This window comes from Octopus sinensis, linkage group LG1 (genome assembly GCF_006345805.1).
Source record: "Octopus sinensis linkage group LG1, ASM634580v1, whole genome shotgun sequence".
Lineage (NCBI taxonomy): Eukaryota > Metazoa > Mollusca > Cephalopoda > Octopoda > Octopodidae > Octopus > Octopus sinensis.
In genome coordinates, this window is record NC_042997.1 from 198,170,354 (window position 1) to 198,177,832 (window position 7,479).

Below are 7,479 nucleotides of genomic sequence, written 5' to 3' on the forward strand. Positions count from 1 at the left end.
GAAAGGAACCTTCATCAGTTGTCGGCTGTCTATCTACTCCTAATTTCTAGCATTCAATGAAAATATGAGTCTTCAAGACAGCTGCTCTTATAAATTCTAAAATAAATTTAGGATTTATGGAGGGTTAAAGTTGGGAATAAAAAAAATGACAATGGACATATGCAAGGAAACTGAGTGAAAACTAACATGGAGGGTCGTTAGACTAAAACGAGAGGAAAATGGTGAACTGTGGGAGAAAGATTTTTCGAAAATAGAAAAGATAGAAGAAAGAAAACACGGATACATATAATATGATACATCGATAAAACATGTACACACAAATTGTGTTCATGTAATTTTGTGTGTCTATATCTGTGTAAACGAACACACTGTTTTAGAATATTTTACTGTGCGCATCAGCATTTATGACTGTATGTAATGGGCACAAGTTCAAAGAGGATGAATGAGGCAAAATAAACGAAAATTCAACCCTCATCAGATATCCCATGAAGGATTTTGTCAGTTTTGACGTTTTGAGATATAGCTGCTAAAATAGGAGTATGTTGAACCCTGGGAACCAAACCGAAAATAAACAGAGGAATATATTGTGGAGACTTAGTTACTCGAACGGAAATAAAAAGCAATGATACGTTAAAGAATTAGAGAAAATTGTGGTGGTTATGGCAAAGAAAACGGGAAAATAGGTCATACTATGAAATGAAATATAGCGCAGGTATGGCTGTTTGGCAAGAAATTTGCTTTCCAACGATATGGTTCCAGGTTCAGTACTACTGCGTGGTGACTTGGATAAATGTCTCCTACAACAGCCTCAGGCTGACCAATGCCTTGCGAGTGGATTTGGTAGACGGAAACTGAAAGAAGCCCGTCGTGTGTCTATGTATATGTGTGTGTGTCTCCCATCACTGCTTGACAACTGGTGTTCGTTTGTTTACGTCCTTGTAAATCAGTGGTTTGGAAAATGAGACCAATGGAATAAGCTTACAAAAAGCACTGGCGTCGATTCGCTCGAGTAAAATCTCAAGGCATTGTCCCAGCATGACCGCAGTTTAATGACTGTAAAAGAGAACGTATAAATCTGTTTATTGCATAAAATATAATATTAGTAAATTATAATTTAAATAAACGAGACAAATAAACACAATACAGATATGCCACAAGTAAGTGGTAGAAAGTGAAGGCATATGGCCTAGTGGTTAGAGGAGCGGACTCGCGGTCGAAGGATCTTGGGTACGAATCTCAGATCGGGCGATGTGCGTGTGTTTATGAGCGAAACACCTAAGCTCCACGCGGCTCCAGCAGAAGGTAATGGTGAACTTCTACTGACTCTTTCGCCACAACTTTCTCTTGCTCTTTCCTCCCGCATCTTGCAGCTCACCTGAGAAGAAACTTGTCGTTTGTGAAGGAACAAACAACAAGTGGCAGAAAAGAAAAACAGGGTGAAATAGTTAGACGATATCTTTAAGCGGGGAGTAGAACGATACGTCGTTTTATTTGGGGACCAGAAGGTGAGATGAGGATTTTGTAGGTAGAGCGGAATTAGAAGGTGAGAAGTTGAGTTCGAAAAGTCGCATAGTAGATATTGTTTTGTTGTTGTTTGTTCCTTCGCGAGCCACGCCTGGCTCATAAGAGCCGGCTTCCCAGTTTCCTTGGCGTATAGGTTCCCCACCTGGATGGGACACCGGTCCGTCGCAGGTGAGCTGCAATATGCTTGAGGAAAGAGTGAGAGACAGTTGTGGCGAAAGAGTCAGCAGAAGTTCGCCATTAACTTCTGCCGGAGCCGCGTGGAGCTTAGGTGTTTCGCTCATAAACGCATACATCGCCCGGTCTGAGATTCGAACCCGTGATCCCTTGACTGCGAGTCCGCTGCTCTAACCACTAGGCCATGTGCCTCCACAAGGTAGATAAGCAATAGATTTTGTACAGTAGGACCATCTCTCCATGAAGTGTCTAACAACTATATCTAATGGCTTGCTAATGTTACTCGTCCCGTCGAAACTATCAGCTTCCTTGGCGAGATAACTGCTGAAGGTTAAATGTTTTTCTCTATTGTCTTCTACCTGCCTTCACCGCTTGCGCCTGTTTCCTATATTCGTAATTGACACAGTGGAGGCGTGATAGCCCTGTTGTTAGGGCAGCGGACTCGTGGTCATAGGATCGCGGTTTCGATTCCCAGACCGGGCGTTGTATGTGTGTGTTTATTGAGCGAAAACACTTAAAAGCTCCACGAGGCTCCGGCAGGAGGGAGGGCGACCCCTGTGGTACCCTTTCGCCCCCAACTTTCTCTCACTCTTTCTTCATGTTTCTTGGGTCACGCTGCGATGGACAGGCCTCCCGTCCAGCTGGGGTGGGGGGCTCATACGCCACAGAAACAGGGCCCATGAGCCTGGCTAGGCTTGAAAAGGGCGCATAAATAACAATAGCACTGTAATAGGTGACTTATTCGAATTAAAAAAAAGCTTGCTAAACATATTAATTAATGCTGCATAGAGTCAGTCACCTAGAAGGTAAATGACAGCGCGTATTGTTGGATTAATGTTATTTCTATCAAATTGATATATCTGTTAATGACAGAAAGAAGAACGTATGCAGTATTAAACGTTTATTAAGGAATCAAATGACATCCAATGTATATACCTTCCCGTGACAAGGATTAATTAGAGGCAAACATTATATACCTGTTCGAAAACAACACTCCTGCCTCTATTACACTTTTCCAAGTATACATAAAATACAACGCGTATTTATAGTACTCTCTCTTTTACTCTTTTACTTGTTTCAGTCAGTTGACTGCGGCCATGCTGCAGCACGCTTTTAGTCGAGCAAATCGACCCCGTGACTTATTCTATCGATCTCTTTTGCCGAACCGCTAGATGACGGGGACATAAACACACCAGCATCGGTTGTCAAACAATGCTAGGGGGACAAACACAGACACACGAACATATACACACACATACATATATATATATACATATATACGACAGGCTTCTTTCAGTTTCAGTCTACCAAATCCACTCACAAGGCATTGGTCGGCCCGGGGCTATCGTAGAAGACACTTGCCCAAGATGCCACGCAGTGCGACTGAACCCGAAACCATGTGGCTGGTAAGCAAGCTACTTACCACACAACCACTCCTGCGCCTATAGGATTTTTTTTTTTTACATGTTTTAGTCTCGGGACTGTCGCCAGAGTGGGACACCGTCTTCTAGGGTTTAGACAAACAGGTCGACCCTAGTGCTTATTATTGAAAGTTTGGTGCATATATCTGTATAAACACGCACATATATTCGTGTAACATCGTCTGTTTTTCCGTCCTTGTTTACGTATACATTCGATGCTTTTTACCAAGGAATCTAATGCTCTTAGTTTAGTTTTTTCTTGGGGCTGGCCAGATTGGAGCAACCTCAAGATTAATCAGCCGAAATTGCGAGGATGATCCGGTTCTTGACTGTGGATAAAAAGCTTCGAATGACCCGTCCTTGTTGTATTTGTATCGTCTATCTGGATGTTTTGTCTCTTTTTGTATCACCTAGTTGTCCGGATGTTTCGCGTTCTTGTCCCATTTTGTATTATATATATATATATATATATATATATATAGTTTATATAGGTTTGGCCATACAAACAGGATATTAATACTTAAGATATGAGTATATATACATACGTACATACATAAATACGCACATAGATATATACACGATAGGTGAAATGTAAGTAGGCATTAAAAATTGGTAATAAAATCCATATTCCTTTTACAAATTTTTGAAACAAATGATACATGTTCTTTATTGCATGGGAAAATGAAAGTGAATCTTCATATTTTAACGTAAGCATCGGCGGCATCAAGCAGTTTCCTGAAACGGCCTGGGATATAGAGAATAACCTTCTGAAGGACGTCTCCTGGGATATCATGGAAAATCTCCTGTATCCTTGTCTCCCAGTCGTCTAGTGTGCGAGGTTTTCTCTAGTACACCTCTTTTGTGTAACCCCACAGGTAAAAATCATACGATGTGAGATCTGGACTTCTGCGGTCACAGTCTTCGGGTTTTAGCTCCTGCACGTAATTGGCTCCTGCACGTACTGCACGGACGAAAATTCTATTCTTTATGCAACACCCTCCGTATTGTGTGTCTTGTTAGTCCACTTTCACGAGCTGCTTCACTTGTTGATTTTTGCGGGTTGCGGTTAAACATTTCCTGCACTGTTACCACGCTCTCCGCTGATCGGGTTGTGGCTGGACGGCCACTTCTTGCATCATTCACAGAACCCGTGGTCATCGGCTTTGGATGACAATTTTATATTGTCTCTGGACATACTTACCTTTCCGTGCACGCCACCATCTCTGAAGCATAACAATGGAATTCCACACTTTATAGCGTGCTGCTGTCTTAGCTCGCTCCTGAAGAATCAAGCGACCGGCCATCTGGAAAACAAGTAATAAGAAATAAGACAAAAAGAAAATATAGTCCCCATTAGTGTTGTCTGTTTAAAATATGTTTTCGTCATGACTTCAGTGATAATAAAAATTTTAAAAGCAATCTATAATGCCTAGTTACTTTCCACCCACACTGTATATATATGTCGGTGGGTGTGTCTGAATTTATGCGTGCACATATATATCTGAGTCTGAGACCCACTTCGGTCACGACACTGACCATGGGATTGCACTTAGAAAGTTACCCTCCCAGGCACAGGTCCGGGCAAGGTTGTTTATGGAAGACCAGCAGTTGCCCATGCATACCAGCCTCCCCTCTCCACGTCACCGATGTTGTCCAAGAGAAAGGTAAAGGGGCTGATACAGCTTGACACCTGTGACGTCGCAACTCATTTCTACAGCTGAGTAAACTGGAGCAACGTGAAATAAAGTGTCTTGCTCAAGAACACAACACGCAGGCCGGTCCGGAATTCGAGCTCACAACCTCATGATCGTAAGCTCGACGCTCTAACCACTGAGGGAGAGAGAGAGAGAACAGGTCTTCTTGGTCAGCCCCGAGCTGCAGTAGCAGACACTTGAAAAAATGATAGCCAGAGGGATTGGATCCGAAAGCATGAGGTTGCGAAGCGAACTTCTTCACCATATAGTTACTTCTGCACTTTTAACTGCCAAGGAAATTGGAATTAGAGTTACTTAAAAATTCAAATCTTTTAAATTGAATTGCTCATACAATGTAAATTCTATTCAAGATCTTAATTGTAATTTTGTAAGAGAGGAAGTTAGGGAAATTTAATAAATCCTGTTTTGGTTGATGTTTATTCTTGTGAGTGTTTTACATATAAAAAGAAAGTAGATGCGATCTTAATACAAATGATCCATTGTTCAATCAACAAAGGATTTTATAACGTTTTGTTGATATGGATAACCATGGTGACAAATGATCGATAAATTAGTACTAATCATACGCAACCAAAATAGAAATCCCATTCTTGATTTATTGGGGAAATGTTTCATTAGTACTCGTGACTGTTAGTCCAAACTGTTGTAGAAGAGCATAAGAGATAGATGAAGCTGGAAGACTGACACACAAACGGTGGCACTGGAACACACACATGCAAGCATGCAACGTGTTTGTTTGAATTTTTCCTGTAAAATTCTATTGTGTCATTGAGCCATAATTTTCTACAAATAGACGTAATGTATGCATCTGTGTATGCATGTATGTATGTAGTTATGTATGTGTGTATATGTGTTCTTTTCTGTTAATTACACTGTGCAACAAATTTCAGGTTCCAAAAATGTAAAAGTGAAGTAAAATTAAATTTGTTTCTGGGTCAAAAAATTATTCTGATTCTGACCTTTATTTCTCCAGATTAGACACAGTTTTCCTGTACCATGAACCATATGTTTTATAATATAATGCATATTATAAAATTGTAACTGTGCTATTTATCATATCACATTGTAGGTGTTACTAAAAATTGGTAGAGAATTTTATTAAAATATAATGACAAGATGGGTATACAGTGATAATTCTGTAGAAACCATGCCGAACTCAACAAAAAGAAGGCCAGAAATGGATTTCCCATGTAATTTTCCATATCAAAATGGCCAAAGATCTCTTGTACTTTTCTGAGTGTTGCACAGTGTTATTTGAAGTCTTCCTGCATCTGAGGTGCTGGTTTCTAACAACCATACAAATCTCCATCACTGAAATGTACAAAACAAAAGCAGTGTCACATTTTGGACTTGGGGAAAAGTCTTGCATCTATTCACTGTTCCATATTTGAGATGTGCGTCTTAGCTGGTTGATTTCTCTTCTGAAAATGTTATTTGATTGCTATTATTCTGTGTATAAAGACCAGTTGTGTTTCTCGGGGTTGCGTTATTTTTACTCTTAACATAGAAATGGAAAAAGACATAGTGCTATATATTAAAAAAATAAGCTATTTGGGGCTAGAAATATTGCGGAAAAACGTGAAATTCTTCAATCAGGGTTGTGTCTCATGCGAAACCTATAATGACCTGGAGTCACCTCTGATATATATATATATATATATATAATGTGTGTGCAGGCGTGGCTGTGTGGTGAGAAGCTTGCTTCCCAACCACATGGTTTCGGGTCCAGTCCTACTGCGTAGCAACTTGGGCAAGTGTCTTCTGCTATAGCCTCGGGCCGACCAAAACCTCGAGAGTGAATTTGGTAGATGGAAACTGAAAAACGCCTGTCGTGTATATATATATATATATATATATATATATATATATATATATATATATAATATATATAATTAATGTGTCTCTGTCTTTGTACCTGTGTTTGTTCCCCCGCTATCGCTTGAGAACCGATGTTGGTGTGTTTATGTCCCTGAAACTTAGCGGTTCGGCAAGAGAGACCGATATAAGTACTAGGCTTACAAAGATTGTCCTGGGGGTCGATTTCTTCGACTAAAGGCCGTACTCCAGCATGGCCGCAGTCAAATGACCGAGATTTCTAAAAGGGTAAAAGACTATACAAAGAAGTGGAAAATGCACTGAGATGGTTTATAAGCTTAAATGATTTTCTTGTTTTTTAAAAGTTAAGTGAGATAGAATGCTATGGGGCTTGGCCGCAACTGCCTTGCCCATTTTGTCGACATTAACTTTCGGCGCAAAAATATTGTCACATGATATGTAACAGTGAACTTATAAATTTTCTAAATATAATCAGGTGATCATCCTCTTCCAAACAAATGACACCCTTAGCAGATATTAATCTGAGTCAGGTTCTCTCTTTTAAAATCAAGGGTATTTTCGAATTCAGCTTAGAAGCTAGGCAGTTGCCGCATAGTCTATGTCTTTCTATCTCACTCCCATATTGAGAATAAGAAAAATCTGTGAAACCAGTTGAGCTTTTAAAGATAAATCATCTAAATAACACCCAGTGGGTTTTCAGCTTCTTTTTACTAAATTTCTACTCGTGTGGAATAACTTTCTTTCCAATATATATATATATATATATATGTATAAGGGTGGAAAGGAACATACGAGTTGATATATATGAA

The 7,479-nt window shown here is 39.9% G+C and overlaps 1 long non-coding RNA gene across 1 annotated transcript in view; it reads right to left on the minus strand.

Annotated features, from left to right (window-relative positions):
* Positions 1-2,276: 2,276 nt before the first annotated feature.
* The window catches only part of LOC118765789, a 20,181-nt gene continuing 14,978 nt past the window's right edge, over positions 2,277-7,479 (minus strand). The window contains exon 3 of the long non-coding RNA XR_005001670.1: positions 2,277-2,286. This is a non-coding gene — a long non-coding RNA (uncharacterized LOC118765789). The remainder of the gene's footprint in view (positions 2,287-7,479) is intronic.